The following is a 5,327-nucleotide window of genomic DNA, read 5'->3' as shown; positions in this document are numbered from 1 at the left end:
TTTTTTTTTTTTTTTTTTTTGCGGCTACCAACTGACGCCTGTTACGCGAATTATAGCTCGGTTTTACGTTAGACGGATCACGACCAACCCGGCCACAATGCAAATTTAACGCGAATCTTCCGGTTCTATTTTTTTTACTGTATCATTTCTGTGATACATTTATTGGTAAATTCTTAATCTATATATGTATATTTAAATATTTTATATTTAATATATTTATTTTATATTTTAAAGAAAGATAATTAGAATTGCGAAATCGAATGAAAATTAATATTCAGTTTTCAGACAAAATAGCAAAAATCGCGTATTTCCTTTCTCCATTCCGAGAGAACTTTATTACGATTTCCCATTCGCTTTCGAGGAAACGAGATCGTCTTCTGTTTCCCTTTTCCTATCTTCCTTCCTTCCTTCGAGTTTTTATTGCAATCTTCGAGTTATATATAATACACATTACGACGATATATCACAATTGCAACGTTATTAAAGTGGCAATTCCGATCGTGTCAGAAGTAAGTATATACGAATTGCAAAAATCGTATCAGGAATCGCGAAAGGAGAAGAAGCAACCGTTCCGAGAGAGGACGGTAAATTCGCCACGAATAATCGAGTATAACTCTATCGCGCTCCTTCTTGCGCCCACTTCATCCTATACTTATCTATACTCTTGTATCCGCGTAGCACGGTAACCAGATATTGCGGAGAATTAATTACACACGCTCACCAGACCGGTAGTATAGCTATGGTAATACAGACGACTTTAATTAGCGATCTGGTTCTTGTCCGTTCTTTTCAAAGATAGTAAATCACGCGCGGCTCCCCGTTTTACACGTAATAAGAAAATTTCACAATAATGCTCGGCTATCGATCGGCTTCGCCTATCGTCTGAACGGATCGTAAAGAGCTACGATGGGAGCGCCCCCTACGGCGCTATCCGTACACAACGCAATAATTCTTCCCACTCTCCGCTCTGGCTCAAGCGTTAAAGAAACTTCATGGCGAACGAATGCACTTCAACGAGCCTTGAATTCTGTATCGAATTTCAACCCAGGGATATTTCAGCCGTGGCGCGCGGTGATTTAACGCGACCGCGAATTTAGAAGATATTCATTGTACAGGTTATCTCGTTTGGCGTTATTAACTCTTAATATAACACTTGATGCGAATGATGCGAAAGTAAGTTACGTATATCATAAAGATTTCTATAGAGGATTCTACATAGCGTGTGTCGTAAAGATTTTCCAAGTAATAAAAGAGAATTTTCTCGAATACTTTTCTTTTGAAGACAAGTGTGCATTTTGGATTTCGTTGCATTTTTCTTTTACGATTTTTCTGTTTCTTGTTATTTATTGAAAGATCCGCCATTTTCTATTAATGTGTTGAGCTATATGGTTTCATATAAATAAAAATAATTCACAAAATAATTTAAAACGATTATTTTTTTAAAGATAATATTCGAAAAGAATAATATAGAATTTTATGATTAATGGTCTATGTATAAATATATATATATATGTTTCGATATCTTTTATTCATCCTAATACTCGTTGAAAGGTATCGTATCTTTTTTCCCCTGATGGCAAAAATCTCTTTGATGTGTTCGTTATATATTCGCTTTGTATTCGAATCCTTTCCTGTCCCTTATCAGGTGTTATAGGGAAAGTTGATGTTAATCCTGGCTAATAATACGTAGCTCCGTCGCAACAGATATTTCAATCGAAAGATAAAACCCATATCGCGTATTATTAATACCAATATGACGGTTGAAGTACTCGATAAACTTGGAATTTCTTGTATATTGTATCGAATTAAAAACGAATTTATTTATTTACTTTTTTGAATTATCGGTATGATAGGGAATTTTGATTTATAAAATTTCTATCTTTTGTTGTCATACACGTTAATTATAATCCATTACTCGCGATCAATGAATAAAACCAATTCACTTCGATGCCTATCGATCGAATTTCGATTTGAAACGATGTTTCCTTGTTCCATTCTATTTTTCACGGAGACAAGTAAAAGCGAAATCTTATCTAGAGGTATCGCGGACACTTCGATTCTCTTATCGTGTCCACTTGTATCGTTCGATTCCCATTTTTTTTTTTTTTTTTTTCTTTTTATCGCGGCAGAATTCTACTCGGACACGACGTGCGCAGCCAGAGCAGCAGAGGCTGATTTATGACTTTTACCTAAGGACGAGTGTGTCCTTCGGGACAGGGGGTATGGCAAAACAAGAAACACGAGCGAGGGTAATAATAGTTTCTTGCAGTTGCACGGCAGTGAACACGGAGAAAGGGTAATCCCGGTGTCACCATAAATTCCAATGATAATAATTACCGCGTCTCTTTACCCCTCTTTTCTCTGCCAACCCTTACGAGCGTACCCTCCGACGCAACCATTGTATAATTTTTGCCTGCGTGAGCCGATGTGTCTCGAAAGAGATATTCGTCCTCTTTGCGATCGTTGCGCCACGACGATGCTTCTGCTGGAGCAAATGATCGATGTAGAGAAAAATAAATGGTTCGAATATTGGAATATTTGACGCGGATGAGGAGATGGAATGGATTCTATTAAAGTGTGATAAGGATAAGATTCGATTTGAACTTTGGTACAGACTTGAAGTGAACTGAAAGTGATCTAAAGCTAGGGAATTATAATACGCATAATTTCTAGGAAATTTTAATATTTTTGTCATCACTCTCCTCGAAACATCCAAACTTTTGAATGAAGAAAGTTCTACGAAGTAAATTTCACATTTTCTAATTCTTAATTGTTTCAGAAATTCAATACAAATTGTTAACATATTTGAGGTTAAGTTACGTTAATATATTTGAGGTTAAGTTAAAGTGATAGGTTAACGTCTTTACAAATATTTCAAAAATGGAAAATCTAGTTAATTCTTATGTTCATATGTAGAATAAAATATTTTGAAGCAAATTGTCATTTGAAACATTGTCATTATCATTGCTGTTATTTCCAATTTCATTATCTCAGAAGTTATCTATCTTATAGAATTTCTCAAAGAACTTTCAGATCGTTTAATTAAGAACAGACTCAAAGGACAAAGGTATTAATATAAAATCACCTAGATCTAAAAATGCTCTCTAGCTGAAATACTCGAAGAAGGGATTAAACGAGGTCGAGAGGGATTGATACCATTTATACTTTACTTTTAACGAGCGTCGTCCGTGTAACGAATAGAAATTTTATTAAAAAACTGAGTGACGAACGAAGGGTCAACAGTTTTAGTTCGGCAAACAAGTAAATTCGAGCGATTTATTTATTGTTACAAAAGTTTCCGTACAAATAGCGGCCATATTTACTCGAGCGGAGTTCCAGAAAACAAACGTGGGCCTCCGTGCGTTTCACGCTCGTCGATGAAAGCCAATTTAAATCGATGCAAACTAATTTGCAAAGAAAACTTTGTACCGTGTCGATCGATCGATACCTCTTGTTTACGAAAACGAGCAAAATGACAAAATGAAAAAAAGAAAGAAAGAAAGAAAGAAAGAGGGGAAGGAAACGAACGAATAAACGAATTTCAACAAGCCGGAGGAAGATTTCCTCGCGATTATTTTACAACCAATGGTTCCACCTATGGATACCTAACGGTTAAATCGGCGCAGCAAATCAATTCGTTCCGGTGGAAACGTAAATTACGTTTCGAAGGGACGAAACGTTCTAATTCGGTCAGGCCTCTCTGATCTGCACCGTGGCTCGTGGTACCGGTGGTAAATGGAGTTAGTTTCCGGAATACCTGGATGCTTCACGCACTAACGAGTTCCTGATGTTCCACGTGCCGCAATCTCGGACCACAGCTTCGTTAGACGGAGATAAAGCGTTGCACCAGCCGAGTGCAACGATCGTCTGGAAATTGCATCTAAGTGCCACTTCTGAGTCCGTCAGAAATTGTGCCGCCTTGTTAATTCACGAGCGGAAATATATTGGCGAATGTGTGTCGAATTCTTGAGATAAAGGGCCAGTTGGGAAACGTATTTCCGTATTAATAACAGATTCGAATACTCGAGATTGAACACGGTAATTATCGCTATCGTTATAAATGAATTAATTAATATTTTAAATATTAAAATTGCAAAAAAAAATATTCGCAAAATAATTTTAACGAAATCTAGGAAATATTTGAATTTTTGTAAGCAATTTTAAAATTAGCCTCTACAATTTATGGAATAAAAAAATTTAGTATTTTTCACGGGATTTATGAATTTCTGATTCCTTTACGATTAATATAATAACGTTCAATTCATATTGAAAGCGATTCGTTAAATAATAATTTCCAATTGACATAACAGTTCTAACGGATGAAACAATTTGCAAGTAAAATATAACCCTGCCAAGAAAGGTTAAGCAAACCCAGGTTGAAAACAAAGAGTAGCATGTAGAACAGTACATAGTGCGTAGAACAACAACGTTATTCATTAATATATTCCAGCAGCATTGTCTGCAACGTAACATGTCGTAACCTCTACCGAATGAATACATATTGGGTGAATTTATAAATTAAAGCTCCGTTGCTGCACTTCACAAATTGCCGTAAAATATGCATATACAATCTGTTCGATCGATCAATATGTATTATATAATATATTAAAGTATAATTCATTAATTAAATTAATCAACGAAGATTGGAGGGGCGAGGAACGAAGAAAATTTTCATTCCCTTAATATTGTTCAATCCTCATTGAAAGGAGAGTGGATGAAGGATAATCGGAGAACATTTCAACAGGTTTTCTTTTGCTAAGATTGTTCGATGAACTCGTTGAATGGCGCACGGTGGGTATCATTGTTCGGCGAAGAATACCCTGCGTACGTTTCTGAATGTGCTATTACCTCAGTACATGGAGATTAGAGGCTATTGTCTTGGTCTAATAGCTCCATGTTGGCATAATTAATAATACATCACCCGTGCAAGGGTGTGCGAGGTGACTGTCAGTAATATTCCACGGTGCATCGGTTGCCCCGGTAAACTGCATTACCTGATTAAACTAAAGATCGAAGTACGAGTCCCGTAACAACGTACGTTAGCTGTACGAATATACGTCGTTCAGCCACGCGACGCGAATTTTGAATATACAATACCGTGCCCTCCTCTAGATAGAATGGCTAGGAAGAATAATAAAATTAAATGATTCATCTTACTTTTCAAAAATTTTCGATTTTTATTTTACTTCAATTGGGAAAATTTATTTATATTTCGCTTTATGTCGAGATATCTTTTTTTCTTTTCATCAATTTATAAATTCGTTCGTTCCCCCCTCTCCCTCGTTTCTTCATTTACATTGATAAAAAGTTTATCGTATCTCTATATT

The sequence above is a fragment of the Apis dorsata genome, unplaced genomic scaffold, assembly GCF_000469605.1.
Source record: "Apis dorsata unplaced genomic scaffold, Apis dorsata 1.3 scaffold_188, whole genome shotgun sequence".
Taxonomy (NCBI): domain Eukaryota; kingdom Metazoa; phylum Arthropoda; class Insecta; order Hymenoptera; family Apidae; genus Apis; species Apis dorsata.
Note: the sequence above shows the minus strand (reverse complement) of the source record.